Source organism: Rhodnius prolixus, unplaced genomic scaffold (genome assembly GCF_049639745.1).
Source record: "Rhodnius prolixus isolate KJV_2025 unplaced genomic scaffold, Rpr scaffold_6, whole genome shotgun sequence".
Taxonomy (NCBI): Eukaryota; Metazoa; Arthropoda; class Insecta; order Hemiptera; family Reduviidae; genus Rhodnius; species Rhodnius prolixus.
In genome coordinates, this window is record NW_027411634.1 from 38737253 (window position 1) to 38759596 (window position 22344).

Genomic DNA, 22344 nt, shown 5'->3' on the forward strand with positions numbered 1-22344 from the left:
GTGTCTTACAAGATCGCGTGACTTTAAAAAAAAACAAGTGGGCGGACTTATAAAACTAAATAGTATTTGTAATTTCCGCTTGGTGGAGTATCGCTCGATATTCCCAGGATGTTATGTGCTGCCTTTTGTTTATTTTATGTCCATTATATCTGTTTGTAACTGTATGTCTTTGGAGGATAGTTTATGGAGGAAGAAAAATTAAAACTACTGTTCATTGTTCGACAACGGAATATTAAATACCGGGATTAAGTCATCTCTTAATGTGGCAATGTCCTGCCGTTTAAACTGGTAACTGGAGGAATCATGAGACAGTTTTGAAAAATATCATTTATTATATTAGTTACATTATTACATCAGTCACAAAGATTAAAACAGTATGGACCGGATGGACTAAACATCGTCAAATTTCATTTTAATTTCGGTTTTGTGTAAAGAAAGATCTTGAGAAAAAATTATTTATTTATTTAAATTTTTTTTGAGAATTCACACAAAAATCATGATCTCAATATTTCATCTTTTGATAACAAGAGGAAGTAAAGAGACTAATAAGAGACTAACAAGGACGGAAGTATCACACAACTTCCGCTTTATAATTTCCTCAATTTAATTGCTAAATAACGACTACCAATAAAAATACCAAGTATCTCCTTTAATAAAAGCAGAAATTAATATCTATCGTTTAATATAATACATCCGCTAACTTATTAGTAGAAAAATATGTTAACTGTTTTGCTAAAGAGGAAATCCGGTCCAATCACATATTTGAATAGGTCGTGTGTGTGTGTGTCTATGTATGTGTCGCCCTATTACTGCTACTTTGGTGCACCTGCGCGCTGTATAAGTACCATTTTTAATTTCTAGAAAACGTTACGCTGCACAAGGAAAGAACAATACTTGTGTCTAGTTATTTCTGATAATTGTATGGATTCCTTTGTTGTTATTTATGGGGGGAGGGGGAAGAACACCGTTCAGAAACAGTCACAAGTTGTAGGCTTTGAAAATGTCACTGTTCAAGTAGGAAATGCCTTCATCAATTGAGGCAAAGTGACAACAATAAAGTTGAGTAAAGCATTACGTCATCTTGGTTCTTGTGGGTGATAGATAGATAGATTAAAACTTGGTCCGGCCTCAAAGCCTACGCCATTGCGACCCCTATGGATCTATTGTGGCTCCCCTCACTCTAAAGCTCACCCTCCAAACCCGTCCGTTTAATTCTGGAGAGCGGCTTCTGGGTAAAGCTCCTCAGGCCTTGGTTTTTCCTCTCCCCGAGAAGTAAAACACCCTTAGCTAGGACAAGCCCCTCACACTGACTCAATACGTGCAGTGCCCGTTTCCTCCTCCTCCTCCTGACAGAACCTCCAGAGGCTATCATCCGCCAGGCCCATGCGATGCATGTGTTTTCTGAGCCTGCAGTGGCCTGGTTAATAGGCCTACAATTATCCTTATATCCCCACGCGGGCCTTGACCGATTAATTCTGCAGTCAACCTTGGCCGAATAGCCTCTAATGAACTCCTTCGCCTGTCTCTGTACAGTGGTGGCAAGCCGCCATTCCTGAGACCTAGTGTGCATCCATAAGTTTAATGGTAGCAGACTTAACACACTTCGGAACCCCAAAACAGGGTTACGGGCCAACGAAATGTCCCGCAGAGCCTTTCCTAACCATTAAATCTGCCACTTCGTTTCCCTTATGTCCTGAATGACCAGGTACCCAAACCAGAAATACCTTATTTTGGTCACTAGTTTTTTTCAGGGCATCCTCCTTCAAAACAAAAATCAAAGAATCTTATCCTTCAAAAATACTTTATATTTTAAGCGTACACGCTATCGTGACTTAACAACACCTTAAAGGTTATGTTTACATTTAATATTAATCGAACAGCTGACTGACACTCTTCTTACACGGTTGCCAACTAACACTTTAAAAAAAAAAAATTTGTAAATTCCCCTGCTTTTAAGAGTTGCCTTCTTATTATATAAATATGACTGTTTATTGAATTTACCTTCCTACATTGAGAGAAAGTAAAAAATTTACAGTTTATAAAAGATTAAAAAAATAAAAATTAAGAATAATGTTTAAAAAATGATCGTTTGAACGTAAATCAATTTCTAGTTTTTGCCTTAATCAAAAGAAAATCTCTCAGCAAAAGAAATGACTTTTGATTAATATTTTAAATGATGCCAATTATTTCTCTAGCATGAAATACACTGTATCTTAAATCTGGACTATTTTGTTCCAATTTAACTAGATACTGTTTACGGGATTAGATAAAAGTGAGTGTGCCGTTATTATGCGATTATTACTTCTGTAATTTTTTTTTACTGTACGTCTAGGAGAGGGGAGAACTAAGGTGAGATATTTACCTGTCGGTTTTTTTTAACACCAACTCATGCACACAAATGCTACATACAAACCTAAAAGTGCATTTAAGATTTAAATCTAGTAGTTGATTGGGGCTGTGTAATTATTTAGTACTAAATGTAAGAACCCGTTATCTCAACTTATTTATCACTATTTATTTGTAATTCTGGGTTACTCTTTATTTTTATTCATAATTCATTTTTGTCACAACTTTATTAACTACTGTGTTTCATTTATTTTATTTTATATTATTATTTTTTTTAAATCTTCCATTTCATTTTCCTTAACTGTCTTTTATAAAAAAAATGCGTTCATTCAGATTCTCGATTTTACATTCTCACCGGAAATACCCTTTTTGAAAAATATCTTGAATAAAAAAAAAATTGAGACTTTAGTATATAATTGTATAAAATTTAGTAAAAATCTATCGAGCAGAAAAGGAGATATTTAGGGTTAAAGTTTGTGTTTTGTTTTACAGAGTGAAAACTTTAACTTCAAATATCTCGTAAACTACTCGATAGATTTTGTTTATATTTTACCTGTATATGAAGTCCTTTTTAGTATAGAATTGTATAAAATTTAGTAAAAATCTATCGAGCAGAAAAGGAGATATTTAGGGTTAAAGTTTGTGTTTTGTTTTACAGAGTGAAAACTTTAACTTCAAATATCTCGTAAACTACTCGATAGATTTTGTTTATATTTTACCTGTATATGAAGTCCTTTTTAGTATAGAATTGTATAAAATTTAGTAAAAATCTATCGAGCAGAAAAGGAGATATTTAGGGTTAAAGTTTGTGTTTTGTTTTACAGAGTGAAAACTTTAACTTCAAATATCTCGTAAACTACTCGATAGATTTTGTTTATATTATACCTGTATATGAAGTCCTTTTTAGTATAGAATTGTATAAAATTTAGTAAAAATCTATCGAGCAGAAAAGGAGATATTTAGGGTTAAAGTTTGTGTTTTGTTTTACAGAGTGAAAACTTTAACTTCAAATATCTCGTAAACTACTCGATAGATTTTGTTTGTATTTTACCTGTATATTGAGATTAGTTTAGTATATAATTGTAACCTAACCTAACCTCAGGTTTCTCGGTGTTAGGATCGCTTTTAATGGTTGTACTAGTGGCTTCCAGTGTTCCATTAACACTTAGAAAGATTTTGTTTTGGCTACCAAATTCTTGTTAGCATCTGAGACAGAAATATTTTAAATAACCTTAATCATCTAATTTGAAAGTTTAATAGCTCGATCGAAATCAATGCAGTTTATTAATTTTATTTTTTTTTATAATCATAGCTAATTCCACAATAATAAAATATACCTGTCTATTCCTTTAACATGTTTAGAGTTCCGGCTGTATCCGATGTGTTTGATTGTATATCAAGGTACTAGTGGATGGATTTTCGTCCTTAACAGATGGTAACAGTATGTGTGGCGAACAAAGTGTCTGCCGTTAATGACAAAGAGAATAGTTCTTTCCACGGTGTTTTTCATGTTTGCCACGCACAATGCACGTGTGTCTGTCTATCAGTCCGTCGGACGGATGTAGGTAGTCTGAATGTGGAGGAAAATGAATATTTTAAAAATTTAACAGAATCGTCTCGAAACCCAGGTTTATTGAATCTTTTATTCAATATTTTATCTTTTATTGAATTCACCGCAACAAGTGATAGCGGTATATGATTAAAAAATAACGTTGAAAATATACGATTGGAGAAAGCACCCAGTAGTATCACTCCATTATCTTGGACATACGTATGCACTTATGACAGTAGATCGCGAGGCCATCTTTACCTTCAATCTTCTTAGAGGATCGCCTGGTATTGCAGAAGAAGATAGTTTTTTGATTAGAGGGTTAGAATGAGCTGCTGTAGAGGAGTGAAATTTGAGAAATCGAGTTTTCTGCAAGATCTTTAACGAAATGGAGTTTTGTGGTCATTATGGATAGTGAGGTTAGATACTTAGAACGTTAGTTAAGAAGTTTTCGATGTATTTTTGGACTGTAATGTCTGGAGGCGTAGAGAGTTGGAGCGCTTAGTCGATCCCCATACTTCGATGCCGTATGACCAAATAGGTCGCAGTAACAGTAGATATAAGAGTCATTTGTTATGTAGTTTGAGTTTAGATCGTCTTATTCAAGACTTGGGGGGGGGGGGCGACGCAACAAATTTGAAGTAAAAAAAAAGAAAAACTGTTCTATAAATTTCGATTAATCGATTATCTTTATGTAGCCAATCGATTTAGTACTATTTGATATGCTGTAGGGGGGTGTAACTGAAGTGACATTACTTCCTTTCCTTAATAAACGTATTTCCCAGAAAAATATGATCAAAAACTTTTTGTTCTACGTTTGAAGACAAAAAATTAGTTACTTGGTGTGAATTTTAATTAAGGTGCTCCAGGTTACCACCTGTTCGACATTAGGGGAAGGTGCCCCGGACAGGTACTAGTCGCCTGAAGGAATCCTCCTAAACTTCAGTATTAGCTGCACACATTTAATACGACTGATTTATGACGTTTATTTCACTAAGACGTTGATTTATTGAATAAACGGTTAAAATATCTTTAAAAAAAACAAATTTAAATAAAGAAACTGCCCAAGATATCAACCAATTAACGCAAATAATTTGAAAAAACAAATATTCTGTTCATTTCAAATATCTAACCTCACCATAATGACCTCAAAATCCCTTTCATTAACGGACCTTACTAAAACTCGTTTCTTAAAATTTCATTCCTTTATAAGCAGCTCATCCTAATCCTTTAATTGAACACTTATCTTCTTCTACATTACCTAGGTAATCCTTCAAGGAGATTGAAGAGAAGATCGCGACCACAACCTACTCTCCTCATAACAGTATAGTGATCTGTTCACTGTAATGGAGTTCGCCACTGGGTGCCTTCTCCAATCTTCATTCCAAGACACTATATTACATCGCATTTGCTTGTTGCAATAATCGTTGCAGTCGTAAATTTCAATAAAAGATTTTTTTAAAAAAAATCTCTTGCGAGTAAAATACACAGTTGAATGTTCTACCATATTTTGAGCTTTAAAGCTAATATAGAAGTAATGTAGAGATTAGCTTAGGTTCGCTTACGTAGATTCCTAGATTGCGATTCAAGCTACGAAGCCCTCTCTTCCTTGGAGCTTCTTACAGCTTACCTTGACAAAAACTTACAGTTTTAAAAATCAAGTATAAGGTCAAGTACGAGGAATGTCCAGAAAGTAAGTGTACTGAGGCTCTCACGGCCGGGCAAGAGTTTTTGAGACGCTACAAACTCCATGGAGATGAATTTCTCCGTTCCATTGTTACTGGAGACTGCACACCTGAAACCAAAAAAAGGCAGTCTCAACAAACGAGATAACGGATGACACCGCGTATTACCCGCACTTGGCGGGAGATTGGATTGACATTTTTCACGGAAACCTATTGTCGCGTCGACAGTTCTCAACGTACTGACCTAGAACCGGTCTCGTTGCGGAGGGAAGGAATCAGGCTACACGGCAGTGTAGCCAACATGCCGGGAAAAAAAAAATCCCTCCGGATGTGAGAGTCTCAGTACACTTACTTTCTGGACATGCCTCGTATAAGTGCAATTAAAGACCAAAAGGCACACAAATCAGCAAGTACCCAACATTATTTCATTAATACTTCTAGAATCATAATTTTTAGAATGTATTAGATTTCACAGATTCTAATGCTGGCTGGCCTTTTATCACCCAATAAATATTTTTCTGTTAGAATAATAAAAGATGTATCCTCTTCATCATAGTTAGTATTAAAAAGGCACTTCATTTTAACTCTCTGTTCTAAATTATTCTTGTGATTTATCTTTATTCTGAATAATCATCACATTCATTCGCATATTAAAAAGAATATTATCCAGTGATAAGCAATGTTTCCTGGAACGAGAGAACATTCAGTCCCCGGAAGCTGATGGTGCACCTGGAAAAAAAAGAAGGAAGCACCTTTCCTGGAAGGAAGAAGGAGGCGCCTTTGACTCAAGAGATATTGAATGGGGAGGGGGGTGGGGGGGGGTGAATTCGTCTCTGAGGCATTTTGAGGCGTCTTAAAACAACTCGCGACAACTCAACATATTAACTCGAGGCTAGTAGAATTAAAGGAGGAAGTCGTGTGATTGTTCACAGCTGATTTCTGTTGTTTTTTTTTTTTTTACCTCAAAACGGGATATTTCCGGGAAATCTCGAGATTTTGAAAATTTGGAAATGTTTACAGTACTATTCGCTTATCTGGGTAAGAGGAAGTGACCAAAAAAAAAACTTTTCTAAGCGGAAATGAATTGGACGAAGACATTTTAGCCTGGTAAGGAGGTTTGTTTTTTGTTTTTTTTTGGATGCACTCCCAGAAAATAAGTACGCGAGTTAAAAATTCTTTTTTGATAAAGTTATTTTCCTAGCCAATAGCTTTTCTCTACGAGTATTAAGCGAAAGTATAATTTTTAAAAATGATAAGACTAACAATAAATTGTTGGAACAATGAAAACATACAGACAGACGAACCGACAGTAGAAGATGAAGAGGTGAGGAAGGGGGGAAGGCAAGTATGTTGGTGACTGACCTAACCTAACCGTGAGCCAGACTTCCCTGCCTATCTATCCTCCTGACAGTATAAACCCGTTTCAGCCAATGACCGTGTTCTTCTTGTAAGACTTGCTGGTCCGTATGCCTTCAAGGATTCCATCTTACCATCATTTTGCGCACAATATTATTGACAATACCAGTATTGTGAATTCTATAACCAATACAAAACAAAAGAAACAAAAAGTATAACCAAAAAAAAGGTTTAGTTAATAATTTTTTACTGTCAATTACTCTCAGCTGGGGTCACGAAGTATTACGATCAATCAACCCCCCTCAAAAAAAAAAATTGATCTTTTATGGATGTTTGTCTGTCAGTGGAGTTAGTGTGATCAGCGTACTCTAATGTGGTTCAAATTATTGTCGCGTTAACCAATTTACTTAATAAAGTTATTCACGAATAAATTAGAAAGTATCTGATTCTCTCTTACTTTTAATAAATTAGTTTAATTTGAGAAATCTGAAATTTATATTAAGTATGAAGCGGAAGAAGAAAAGAAAGATATAGTTTCGAGTTTCCCAGAACCACTTCCGTAAAATCATGCGATTAGGAATCGAGTATATATAACAAGCACTTACTTCCTCATCGGTATTGAAACAACGGAAGTAAGACGATCTTATTTGGGTGCTAAATTTTGAAATAAATTTTTATTTGAAACGTTTTCCAGGAAAATTGGTCACATTTTCCTGCGTTGGGTTGTAAGGCTTTCCTTTAACGTGCCATTACAGGTGATTGTACTGTTTCACCACTGTATTATATAATAATATTAATAAGAATCAAATTAGGGGACTTGATTTATATAGTGTCAGCGCGTGAACGTTGACACCCCAAAGCGTAGCGTTAATCGGGGCGCTATGCGCCAGCGGATAAGACCGGAAGTGACGAAGCGGGTCACAATAATCGTGAATAGGTCATACTTGAATACATGCAAATATATATAGAGAGTAGAGCTGAGGTAGGAATGAGTAACACTTACCCTTGCGGCCGGATGTGAAGCTCCTGAAGCGCAGTGCTAGAAGTATAAGGGCGAATGCCAGGACAGCGGATATGGTAGAGGTATAAGCGTCTAGAAGGAAAGCGGAAATATTAACTGTATATACTTGTCTGAGGGTTAAGCGTAGCGTGGAGGAAGAGGGAAATCTCAGGAAAGGCGTAAGGAGAGGACGAACCTTGCACCGGAAGCGGGTCCACGGAGTGGCCCGCGAAGCGTAGAATTATTGGGGTGATGTCCCTGGATGTCAATCGAGCGATGGTACGTGTATACCACCAAGGCGGAAGCGAAGCGTAGCAGCGTAGAGAGGCGGTAAGAAGCACAGTAAAACCAGCAGGCTCAAAGGCACATACAGCAGACCAAGCACCGTACAGGACGCTGGTCAGTAGCGGACTTTCTCCATAGATAAGGAGGTGACCCTATGGTCTAAGAGAAGGTAGAGGGGGTAGTTGGGTAGCGTGAGAATGGCATAGAATAACATAGAAAATAAGGTAAAATAGATACAAAGCCTCAGAGAATAAGAATAAGGTTGTAAATATACGCGAAAAGCTGAAAGTCCAACCAGCGGAGGCGAACGACAGTACGCGCGGGGCGATGGGCCGACCAGCGCGAAGTCATAGCCAGCCGAACTGGCCGAACGTCCCCCATCGCGACCGAACATATAGGATGAAAAAATAATTGCCATTTCAGTCGTGATACATTTATTCTGCCGGAGCTTTCGACCCTAGGGACTAGGTCCATCTTCAGGGCTGTGGAACATATTTTACAGTGTGTTAACAATAATTATATTACAATGAATATGTATAATGTAACGAAATTCACAAAATTATTTACCTAATTGACCATGTAATATTTTACTACATCATTAAAGGGTTGGTGTGTCATCTTCTGTCTTGTCGTGCTCATGGGACTGAATGTGATCGGTTTTATGTGTATTTGATTGTGAGGAAGTCAGTGTTGCCAATTGTCCAAGTATTTTGTAGTAAGTTGGCGGCGTATGTTGTTTAAATTGTTCATGTCTGTTTTGAAATTTAGACTGTTTTCTGTCTTAGATATGTATATCATTTCTAGCACTAATTTCTAACATCATTTTCTAACACATAGCACACACAGACCCGATCACACTCAGTCCATGAACAGACAAGACAGAAGACACACCAACCCTGTAGTGTAAATTACTTTGTAAACTAGCCCTGAAGATGACCTAGCCTCTAGGTCGAAAGCTTGGCAGAATAAATGTATCACGACTGAAATGGCAGTTATTTTTTCATCCTATTGAAACTCATGAATCAGGCACCAAAAATAATGAACAGCAATTGATTTATATAGTGATTCCAAATATATAAATCAAAATTTTACTGGTAACCTCTTTCCTGAAAACTCGATTTATGGTATTATTATTTTTTGAACAATTCCTTCTGTTCAATTTTAACTGGACAGATTTTTCCAATTGCATGAATTGTACAACCTGGAAGAATTCAGTGATTCTGACCAAAAGACCTTCGTAGTTAGTATCTATATCCCTTTCTTAGCCCTTTTCCCTCAGGATTGCTGTAAGTGGATGTCCCGTGGGGGTTCACTCGTTATTTTCTTGAATTAATTTTTATTTTTAAATTTAATATTTTTTTTTTTTTAATTTTATTTTCATCATTTATTTTTTATTATTTCAACTTCCTTAATAATATGTGAAAGTAAGCTACAATATTCTAGCACAACATTCTAATTCTTGTCACAGTGGATCAGATCATTGTAAAAGTTACGAGTTGAAAGAAAAAGTAGTAAGAACGCCTTCCGGTTTGGAATATAATTAGAAGGTAAACTCATTATATTAGAGAGAGGGAAGAGTTAATAATTAATAACCACAGCCTATTTGATTAGGTGAAAACATTTTTTTTTAAATTAAAAACCTATTTATATTAATCGATTTTTAATACGATTGATTATTAATTATTATTGACCATCCGGGCTGATCGATGTGGTGTCTTATAATTACAATAAAACTAGTATGAATGTATTAATTTATTTTTTTTTTAAGCAGAAAGTCCATGTTAAAAATTTTTTTTTTCTTAAAACAAGGTATAACAAGATCCTGGATGGTGTTAAGTTTGGGTGGGGAGCAGAACTTTCTTTTACCTCAATTCTTTCACCATATTGCTTTTAAGACGTAATTTGCTTTCAGGTTTTTTCCTCTAATAAAATACAAGATGTAGACACGCATCTGTGTAATGAAAGGTTGCGAAATTCTCTAAAAAAACAACAATTTTTTGGAAGAAAACTTATGAAAAATTCACTTCCATAAAGTTCTACTTCCGTTTCATAGATTTTGATCGATAATTTTCTATTGTGGTCTGTAGGACTGTGTGTGATTTTTGCACTTTTTCTGAATAATTAGAAAAAGGAAAAACACCCCCCCCCCAAAAAAAACTGAGAAAAATCTTTTCATTAAATTAAAACACTTCCGGCCATCAGATATTTTCTTATTTACTTTAAAAAATTTCACTTAATATTACACGCAGTTTTGGGAAAGGTGTTAACAGTGACTTCCTCTGCGGAGGAGATCCCCCCAACTTCGAATCAAGTTTAGGCTATTTTTTCTCTTCCAGGAGAACTTATTTACAAGCTCCGTCATCCTATGATGGACAGTTATTGTCCGAAGACCCGGGCATTACAATGACCAAAAAAAAAAAAAAGCCCAGGGCTTTACAAAGTCCTCCAGATGTTGACATGTCTTGTACGTTTCGTAGTCTTCTCGTATTAAAACTGTCCGCCATTGAAAAATACCCAACTTAGAAAAAATTTTTTCTCTCTTTTTCTATAAAAAGAAAAACTTCCCAAATTTTCTTTATATCAGGCCAAACCCTCCTTTATAACTGTAACCTTTTTTTTGCAACAATATAGATTAAATAGATTTCCAGGGAAGGGATTAGCTATGCGGTTAGCGTACTGGACTCCCACGCGGAGGTCCCGGGTTCGAATCCAGCTGCTGACCCTTAGATTTCCTCTTCCTAGAAGCTTCTTACAGCTCTCTGTCCGGTGATGGACAGTGTTGTCTGTAACGAGAGAACACTGAAAAAAGCTCCGGGCGCCAATAACCTTAGATGTTGACGCGCCTTAAATCATTAAAAAAAAAAAAAAAAAAAAAAAAAAATAGATTTCCAGCAAAAAGTTGTTGAAAATGAGCAAAAACGGCATTTTCAGAAAATTATTTTTGTAAACAACGTAGCACATTGCGTAGCAACGATTTTCGTGAATTAGGTATCATTCTATTTGAATTTTATGTAGATGTGCTTCTTTTTTTTCATTTACAGATTGTAGATTACAAAATCTGTTAAGGGACTTACAAGGAAATCATGTATTCAAATCAAAACTGAAAGGTCTTTATCTGAGTAGTCTGTATACGAAATCTTACACACTTCCGGTATGGCAAATTTGGAATATTTTCTAATATTCTTGTAGGTAGAAATTCTGTAAAATTATCTATTCTGTAAAATGATAATTCTAATTAATGAATCTTGAAGTTTACGGTTGGGAACCCTGGAGAGCAATGAAGTTTTAGCTTCCGGCGATTTTTTTTTTTGTAAAACTGATGTTTCCGGTAATTCTGAATCTAAACTTTGGCAAGATCGCCACACGTATCTCCTTACCTAGTTAGGGGCAGTGACAATGCAAAGAAAAACTAAACATAAAGGAAATCTCACGATAGAAATAAACCAATGGGATTTAACTGTATTAAGTTTTCTTCAATTTCCATTTTTCACATTCATACATAAATAGCTTGACCACACATTATTTACAACCTGGTTGGATTGACAGACAGACAGATATGATTTGCCATAGGCGACTGGAGCATCTCTTCCAGGTTGAATGGTGGTGAATGCAGAAAGTCTTGAAACGTTGTTGTGGTCGTAGTGAAGAAGTGGAAGATGGGTGTTTTTTTTTTCTTAGTTTTAGAAAATGTCGGCTTCATCAATCTCTTCTTCCCTCCATGAAGCGACGCTGCTGCAGCCGTACCAACTATCCACTAATCCTAGCTCTGTGTATTGGTAGGTAAGTCGTCCTGTCTTGTGGTGTGTGATCTATGCTTTAGCGTCATCCTTAAGACATGCGGTATCCCCCTTTACGGTTCCCACGTCAGCTAGTGCCCCTGAGGGCTTTCTTTCTGTACCTCCCTTGCCCTTCTAGAAAGAACAACAAGAATATTAACCACAGGTTCCATAGCCAAGCCCTTTTTTTTTTTCTCTTTACGCTGGTTTTTGTAATTTTTAAGGGTCAACAAACCTTTCTTCGTTTCCGTTACTTATTAAATATATTACTAGCTATTTATTTCTTCTTTCCGGTGTTTTTAGAAAAAAAAACCACCATTTTGTTGGTTCCTTGTGTCTCTGTGAGACACTACTATTTATTACTAGTATTTTGTTGGGGCGTGTGTTGGTCTAGTGGTCAAGAGATTGGCTTTGTGTGTGGGAGATCGCCAGTTCGAATCCCGCGTATGACTGATTACTTTTTATTTGTTAAAAAAAATTATTTATAGCTATGTATGAGCTTCCGCCTCCGTCAACGACACCTAATTGGTAGTTGAACGTTAAGCCCCGCCTGAAAAAATAGGTGATTACTTTACTTTTACTTTTAGTGGTTAGAGTATTTTTTTAGTCGTAGTAATATTCATTTTATAATAGTAATTATTTATTAATTTTCTGTTGCAGGTGAGTAGGCGATGTACTTAAGGTGGCTTGATATACTATTGGCCCAATACACATTGTAAGTTCCTGTTATATCATTTTAACTTAAGGTACCTATCGCAGGTAAAAATGCTGCACATGTTTTTCTCTGAAATTAGCTTTTGTGCAAGACACATAGCTCTATCCGCCTTTAACATCTGGGGGGATAGTTTTTTTTAGAAGAAATTTAGAATAGAATTGTTTGAGAATTCCTGTAAAGCCAAAGTCCTCCTGTAAATCTTAACAAAAAAAAAAAAAAGTCCAATCAAGTAGTTTTTTTTGTTAGGGTTTACACTGTAGCATCTCTAGGGGTCCCTCCAAGTTCTCTAGGAAGAAGATGTTGGAATACTTTGGATAACTACTTTACGAAACCCAATGGCATGCTTTCCCTCCGTTGTTTCATTCAAAAGGAAACACCTGAAGAGGAGCGAGCACCCAGGTACCGGTATTCTCTCCTCCATTTCCGATTATCCATCCAGACGGTCCAGAAATTCTCAGATAGAGCCGCGAGTTAGCGTTCAAAAACCAGCTTGCTTTTACTACAACTAAGTAACGGAAGTATTATAACGATCAAAAAAAATTTCGAAATTACGTCTTCACAGGAAATATCCTTTTTTTTTAAGGTCCTTTGAGACCGGAAAAGTGATTTGAAAAGCCACTAATTGCGGAAGCTGAAACTTTACAATTCCGATTGGTTGAAAACCAGAAAACCCGGAAACTGGGAAGTTAGCGAACAGTATTCCTCAAGCGGAAGTATAGTACTACATATTAATAAATAGATTTTTCTCTTCAGTTTGGAGATTTTCTTCTCCAAGTTTTTGGGAAAAGTTTTTCTCCTTTTTTTTTCAGTGCACTGCCGGCTTCCGGTATGTTTTCCTGTCAAGGTTCTACATAACCGGTCAGTGAGCTGTAAAGAAGGTTCCCCCCCCCCCTCCCACAGTAGAAGTGAAAATCTAAGAGCTGGCAGCTGGATCCAGGATTTCTCGCGTTGAGAATCCGGACTATATTAACCACGTAGCTAATCCCTTCACTACTTTGCGATTTACTAGGATTATATAAAACAAAAGAGATACGTAAAATATACGAGGTGTGTTCAAAAAGTAACGGGAATTTTTAAATTTCGCGGGTTTGGAGAGTCTGATTGTAAAATTTTTGTTTTATTATGTTGGTACACATGCCCCTGAAGTACGATAAAATTTTCAGTAATATTCATTGTTTACTTCTTAAGTGGCAGCCGTTAAGGTTAGACGTGTTTTTCGAGCTTGGCGATTTTTGTTTGTTAAAAAAAATGGATCAAAGAATTTGTATTAAATTTTGCGTAAAAAATGAAATAAAGTGTGTGAAATGTTAATAAAGGCATATGGTGAGTCTGCTATGAGTAAAACAAGGATTTACGAGTGGTATAAGCGTTTCCAAGATGGCCGCGAAAACGTTGAAGATGACGAACGACCTGGACGTCCAAGCACACCAACAACCGATGAAAACGTGAAAAAAGTGAAAGAAATGGTTATGAACGATCGCCGAATCACAATCAGAGAAGTCGCTGATGATGTTGCCATATCAATTGGCTCATGCCATGAAATTTTTTCGGATGTTTTGGGTATGAAACGTGTGGCAGCAAAATTTGTTCCAAAATTGTTGAATTTCGAACAAAAACAGCGGAGAATGGAAGTTGCTCAAGAGTCACTCAATGAAGTCGACAACGATGCGTATCTACTGAAACGTGTTATAACAGGTGACGAAACATGGGTTTACGGATATGATGTCGAAACTAAGGCTCAATCGTCCCAGTGGAGGCATTCTGGATCGCCAAGACCGAAAAAGGCTCGACAAGTGCGGTCGAATGTGAAGGTTATGCTCACTGTGTTCTTCGATTTTAATGGCATAGTGCATCATGAATTCTTGCCACAAGGTCAAACAATCAATAAGGAGTACTACCTACAAGTTCAACGCCGTTTGCGTGAAGCAATCCGAAAAAAACGCCCGGATTTGTGGCAAAACAATTCATGGATTTTGCACCACGATAATGCACCTGCTCACACTTCATTGCTTGTTCGTGAATTTTTGGCCAAAAACAAAACTTTAACGATGCCCCCAGCCTCCATATTCGCCAGACATGGCTCCATGTGACTTTTTTCTATTTCCAAACATAAAGAGAACATTAAAAGGCCGTCGTTTTACAAGCATAGATGACATTAAAAGCGAATCGCTGAAAGAGCTGAAAGCTATCACAAAGATCGAGTTTCAGAAGTGTTTCGAGGATTGGAAAAAGCGCTGGCACAAGTGTATTGTATGCGAAGGGGACTACTTTGAAGGCGACAATATTAATGTAGATGAATAAATAAATATTTTTTTCAAAAAACGAAAATTCCCGTTACTTTTTGAACACACCTCGTACGTAAACTTGTTGATGTACTCGTAATTTTATGCTCATCAATTATATTGCGGAAAAGTGTTACTTGACCGGAAATGCATTTTAGATAAAGTATTTTCTAAACTCGAGAAAAAGATAGTTTTTTTTTTTTCTGCCCCACTCGAGGAAAATTTAATTTTTGACATTTATATACAGGCAACAGATGGTCAATTCTAACTACTTCCTGCAAACTTAATTTTAATGGACTCTCCTCCCACCTTGAGATACTTATTGTAATTCATCATTTTTTTTTTTTTTTTTCTTTTTCTGTCACAATTTAAATATTTTTATTTTTACAATTTTTCACAAGGTCATCACGACGAGATATATTTTAATGAGGAGATTATTTTAAAAAAAAAAAAATGATACTGAAACAGACTAACATACTTACACCAGCGTTTTATTTAATTTTATTTATTTATTTATTTCTTTATTTTTTAAATCTTTGAGCTTGGTTTAACTAATTATATTGGCGCCATTGTGAAGGTTGAGTTTTGTTTTCAAGTCTGGGCTAAATATAAATACCTAATAATCATAATTTATCAGGATGCTGTCAGTTTAGTTTTGCGTTTGAATATTTTGAGGGGGGTTACCAAAAAAATAAAAAAAAATAAACGTAATTTAATGTAACTACCCGATTTATTTGTAAATTTTTGTCGTACAAAATGACAATATTTGTGGCTATTTGTAAGCTCGCAAAATTAAAGCAACCTTAAATTGTGAAACTCACACGATTTCCTCTTTTTAATTATTTACGAGGGTCGTTTGAAAAGTCCGTGCAAAGTCAGAGAGATAGCACTACTGGCGCGTATCAAGGTTATGTTTAGTTAGTAGCATCTCTTGGAAGAACACACACCAAGTTTCAGCCAGATCGGTCTATTTCTTTGTGTTTGGCATTCGTTTGAATCGAGGAAGTCGAGTGATTTCCAAAAAAATGGACGAAAAAGAATTTCGTGTGTTGATTAAACACTACTTTATGAAAGGCAAAACGCCTCAGGAGACTAAAGAGAAGCTTGTTAAACATTATGGTGACTCTGCACCTTCGATTAGAACAGTTTATAAGTGGTTTTCAAAATTTTCGGAGTGGCCATATGGGCACAAGTGACGCTTAATGTAACTGGACGCCCTGTTGAGGTTACTACTCCAGAAATCATTCATAAAATCCATGATATGGTGATGGATGACAGAAGAGTGAAGGTGCCGTGAGATTGCTAGTGCTGTGGGCATCTCGAATGAACGGGTACATAATATTTTGCATCAACATTTGGACCATGACAAAGCTATCCGCAAGATGGGTGTGCCGCGATTGCTCACGCTTGACCAAAAACGAAATCGTGTGAAGTGTTGCAAGGACGGTTTGCAGCTGTTCCAGAAGAATCCGCAGGACTTTAAGCGTCGTTTCGTCACTGTGGATGAAACATGGATACATCACTACACTCCTGAGACCAAAGAACAATCTAAACAATGGGTTACCAAGGGGGAATCTGCGCCAAAAAAGGCGAAGACCGTTCCTTCGGCCGGAAAGATTATGGCGACTGTCTTTTGGGATTCGCAAGGAATAATCCTCATCGACTATCTGGAAAAGGGTAAAACTATTACAGGTGCATATTATTCATCGTTATTGGACCGTTTGAAAACCGAGCTGCAAGAAAAACGCCCACGATTGGCCCACAAAAAAGTCCTTTTCCATCACGACAACGCACCAGCTCACACCTCAGCAGTTGTGGTCGCAAAATTAATGGAAATAGGGTTCCAACTCGTTTCACATCCCCCCTATTCTCCAGACTTGGCTCCCTCGGACTACTATTTGTTGCCCAATATGAAGAAATGGCTGGCGGCAAAAAGATTTTATTCAAACGAGGAGGTGATTGCAGAAACGAATGGCTATTTTTTAGACTTGGACAAATCCTATTATTCGGAAGGGATCAACAAACTAGAGCAGCGTTGGACGAAGTGTATAAGCCTAAAAGGAGACTATGTTGAAAAATAAAAAAGGTTTACCCCAAAAAATTAAGTAGTTTTTATTTTTGCACGGACTTTTCAAACGACCCTCGTATTTATTTTTTTTTTAATTCTCATATCCGTCGTAAGATAGTGCGAGCTATACGAGGTGTGGCTATTAAATAACGAGACTATTGCTGTAAAACATTTTATTTTAAATTTTGTACATATTTAATTATTATCACCTTCAATATACACAACACTCCCCTATCACTACAACGCTGCATGCGAATTTACCATTGTTCCAAACAGTGCTGGAAGTCTTTTTCTGTCAGCTCCTGCATGACGCGTGCCGCTTTTTCTTTCACAGCTTCAACGGACCGAAAAATCGTGTTCCTTTTAATGCAGATTTGACTTTGGGGAACAGATCTAAAGTCACATGGGGCCAGGTCAGGCCTAAAACTGGGATGTTGTACTTGGCTAGAAACGTCGTCTTGACAGACAATGCAGTGTGAGCCGGCGCCGGTTGTCTTGTTGGAGAACCCATGATGGACAATGTTCTTCCACGAATCGGGTCGTTTTTTCTCCTTACTCTTTCACCAGAGTTGAGCAAGCACCTCACCGGTAGTAGTGTTGTTTAATTATAATCGGATATTTTCATCCGTTTTTGGACGTGGAAGGGCGACCCGGGCGGTCATCATCTCCGACCATCTTGGAAACGCTTGAACCACTTAAAAACTTGCGCACGTGATACAACATTCATCGCCATAAACTTCTTTCAATAAAATATCAAGTTTCAGTAGCGGTTTTTACCAAGTTTTGATGTGAAATTTCACGACAATTCGTTGCTCTCTACTACATGTGTAGTATCATTTTTTCGACCAGATTTCTCTACAAACACGTGAGACGCCGGCAATCGAAAGAGAAGGCTTTGCGCTGCACAACTGTTAGGTCGTTAGGATTTGGCGCATGCATAGTTTTTCTGTAGCAGCATTAGTCTCTTTATTTAATAGCCACACCTCGTACGATTGTTTGTCCCTAATAAAAATACACTTGAGTTACCTTTAAACAAGCCATAGAGCAAGTTTGGAAAAATCTTCTTCACGTTCAGGGTGATCTTCGAGAACGTCGATTTACGTGTGATGATTTAAAATAGAAAATCTTCACGATTTTCAGCGCCTCCTTTGAAAAACGTAAAGAATAAAAAAAACTAATAAATTCTCTTAAGAATTAAACTGATCTCTTAAATCTTATTTATTGTTAATTAAATAGCAATTAAAATAGAGCAGCAGTAAATAAAATTTTATAAAGAGTAGAATTTTATAATTTTTAATTACTTTAGTAAATATAATAAACATTAGCTAATTACTGTAATTAATTTGCTGGTAAATAATGTGTGTGCTCTTGTATATATATATATATATATATATATATATATAAAATTACCATTCAGGATTGTTTATAGGCTCAGCGCACGTAAAGTTAGTCCAAGACGTCTCTTTTTACGTTCTCCAGTTGAGCTCCTATCTTCCATGTTCTCCTGTTCTTCTTCAATTACTTCGTGTGCTCTTCAGTCAAGTAAGAACCGGTATTCTTTGTTTCTTGCTCTCTATCGTTCTCGCTGAGATGAGATGATGCTGTTAGTTCTAAGTATCGTATATCCCTTCTTCTTTTTTATTTTTAAGCAAAAGGTGCCAGGGGCTTAATAAATATGGCACTTTATGGTGCGGAATATTGTCGTAAGAAAAAAATCTAGTTCCTGAGGGAAATTGTCTAGAAGGCGTGTGCTATTTAAGGTTTAATATGAACCTTATAAGCATGAACAGATATGTCGAGAACCAGAATATCGAGTTCTAGAACTAATCTATCAGAGTGTCCATTTACAACTTCCTCAGTACTGCCATAGGCTCTCGAACTAGGAAACTAGTGCTTAAATTGTATTCCGCCCCGTATTTGAATCGTTCAAAAACCACGCAGAAAAGAAGTGGATATATTTCCACTAAAGCGCCATTTTCGTATAATGTACGATTCTATTATCTTGTTCACTATTAAGTTAGGATTAGATGTTTTGCTGATACCGGAATTTGAAGAGAGTTTGGTGTGAGAATAATAGTTACAGGAAGTCATGTGAGTGTGCAAAACAGATTTTCTTTTTTTTTTTTGGATAATGGCGGCCACGAGTATTAAAAAAAATGAAAAAAATAGCAGAAACCATTTAAACATATAAACTAGGTCACTTTTACCATTATTATTGATACAGACTACAAAATGAGTTGTAGGTGCCATTTTGTTTTCTCTTTTCTGTTTGATTGCGCGTGTGCGAAGAGTAAGTAATACGTACGCGTTTAATGGTGATGAATGGACTAGATAAGAGTACGTACAATAATAACATATGTTTTATTCGATTTTGTTTAATCATCACCATGGAAACAAATAAATAAATTATGTTGCAGGAAATTGAATTGAAATTAGCGTTACGTATTATCCAATCTATTTCAATACGTAACTTGTTGCTGAACACTTGGTAAAAATAAAAAAGCCGATACTTTGGGTACTTTAATAATTAAAAACTAACTAATTATGTTTTTAATTATCTATTTCGTGTATTAATAGATTCCTCCAAAAAAATATTGGTCATTAGTTTTGACGATTATTTGAGCACTTTCTAAAAAAAATAACAGTAAATTAGAAAATTTTGAGGTTACCTAATTGAATCGTATTTCCCAATGAATTGAAAATAATTTACAAATAACTTTTTAGATTCACTTATATTTTTATTTTAATTTTTTTGATTTATTATTGGTAATTATTGAATTATCGAGAGTTTTGATTGGGTCCTTCAGTTCAAAAAAAGGTGTTTTTTTTATTTTTTAACCAATTGGTGATCATAACTCAAATACGAGATTGATATCTACTTAGAAGCCACCATAAACTTGTAGATGGCAGAATCAGAGCTAACCGGAAGTCGACTCCTAAGAGTTTCTTTAAAGCTAAAGAAATGTAAGCGTATTAGAAGTTGTAGAAGTTTTTTACTTAAAATTGATAAGGGCGATAAGGGTGTTTGGATAATCCTCCACTTTTTTGTTGTTTTTTTTAAAGTAAAAATTGTAAGTTAATTTAATCACGTAAACTTTATTTATTTATTTGCAACTGTGCAAAATATACATCTAGCAAATGTGTATTTTTAGCTGGGGCTCAGTGCCACAACCAGGATGACGAGATGAGAGAAACCAGCCAGCACTGGAACTCTCTAGGAACTTATTGTGGTTTAGGAAGCAATGAGGGTCACATGGCCAGCGCCGCGTTTTAAGAGTGACCTAGAGGATTGTCAGGATGGGGACGATGTGGATATTGATTGAAGCCAGAGGATTTGGGTGGTGATCACAGAGAGTTTGCTGTGGAAATTTCAGGAATCGGGGCTGTGGATTAACTTCATTTACATACGGAATATTGAGATCATGATGGAGACTGGTGCGGTTGGAGACACATAGAATGGGTGCGTTAACGATTCGGCGGAGGGGCTTTAGACTGGAAAGATTGGATAGGTTGGATGTTGGACAGTTTTAGCGGAGCCCCACAATTCTCTGCTCCATGTGTCCATATTGGTCGTAATAGTGTTTTGTAAAGTGTAAGTTTGTTTTGTACATTCATGGAGGATTTCGGTGCAAGGAGTCTCCTTAAGTAGTCCATAACGTCTGTTCAGTTATTGTCCTTTAACACTAAACCTACCACGACCGGTCAATTGACTGTTTTTTGAATTTGATTTAAATTTTCTAATTACAGCGTTATCATACCGCCATTAAACTTCACGACTTTTCCTAAAATGTGTATACAATTGTTTTTATAATATTCACTTCTTTTCCTAATATTTGATTTTTGAGAAAAATTTGTAATCAGTCTTAACTACCGCGACCGATCATTTGACCGGCTGAATATTTTCATTTTATTTACTTATTTATTTTTGTAACAGAATTCTCTCAAAAACTCAATTTGATGATGCATTTATCGGATTATTGTTTGCATGTGGTGCATATGAGGCGCAAAATGTACGGTATTGCCCTTTTTTATGGAAGAAAAATAGGGACGAGCATTCTTCTCAAACACTGTGAGCAGAAATGTATAGACGGAAATTTTCTAGGTTTATTCGAGTGGATCAAAGAAATAATCGTTTACAAACCGATAAATTGGCTTTGATTTCTAAATTTTGGAACAAATTCGTAGGGAACAATCAAAACTGTTCTAACCGAGAGCATATATCTCTTCCAAGGACATTTGTTCCCAACAAAGTCAAGATGCAGATTTACTCGGTACATGCCAAATAAACCGGACAAATTTGGTATCAAATCTTGGCTAGCGTTCGATGCAATAAAAGGCTTTCCATTTTTGGGAAAACGTGAAAGCAGAGAACCTATAGTTCCGCTTGGGGAGTTTGTCGCTCTGAAATTAGCAGAAATGTGTACAGCTCGTGGAAGAAATATAACCGTGGAAAATCTCGGAGATGGCCTCAACAAATAGTTTTCTATATCCTAGACTTAGGCCCGGGATAAATGCATGGATTTTGTATCAAAAACTACCTGAAGTGAAATTTCAAAGCAAAACTTTATGTTACCATTGCAAAAGCACGACAAATATTAGTACAAGAACAAATGGTCGGAAAATAGCCAAATAAGATACTGCAAAGGCAATAAGACTAAAAAATGCTGTCTAAAATGTAAAAAGTAAGTTTGCGGGAAATTTGCAATTGAGAAGCCTGTAATTATATAAAATGAAGCAAAAAAGATTAAAATCTACGAGATTTATTTTTAAACAAAAGAAACTATGCTTTTTCATTGTTAAATAATTATTATCTTCATTCTAAAATAAGAAATTTAAGTAATTTTAAAGTCCGGTCATTTGACCGGTCACGGTAGGAATAGTTATGCATAAATGTCGGTAGGTTTAGTGTTAAAGTCTTGTGTGACGGGTTCCAGATTAGACCGCTGTCTAGGAAGAGCCCTAGATAACGAACCTGTGTGGAAGTCGGTAGGTCAATATTGTTAATAGTTAGTGGAGGGCAGGTCTGTCTTTAATCACGTAAATAGCGATAAAAGAAAGTCGTGTCACTTCCGGTTCAAATCTAATTTAAAAGAAAAAAAAAAAGTTAACCGCAATTCTAACTAATTTAATTAGGTGCCTAGTAAATTTATCGGCTTAATAATTGCATCCATTATACCACAAATGCAACATGTTTTTAGGTGCATTCAAAACGCAAATTACATCTAAAAGGTAAACCTGTGTATGCACTTTCCCAATGTACAATCTTTATAAGGTAATCCGTT

General features: G+C 36.1%; 1 protein-coding gene across 12 annotated transcripts in view; it reads left to right on the forward strand.

Annotated features, from left to right (window-relative positions):
* Fbxl7 (F-box and leucine-rich repeat protein 7) overlaps positions 1-22344 on the forward strand; it is a 162860-nt gene that overhangs the window by 81248 nt on the left and 59268 nt on the right. For 6 of the 12 annotated variants that reach the window (XM_074140328.1, XM_074140332.1, XM_074140326.1 and 3 more), the window contains one exon: positions 12658-12712. The exons of the other annotated variants lie outside the window; for them this stretch is intronic. The gene's annotated coding sequence lies outside the window, so the exon portion shown is untranslated. The remainder of the gene's footprint in view (positions 1-12657; positions 12713-22344) is intronic. 12 annotated transcript variants of the gene reach the window in all.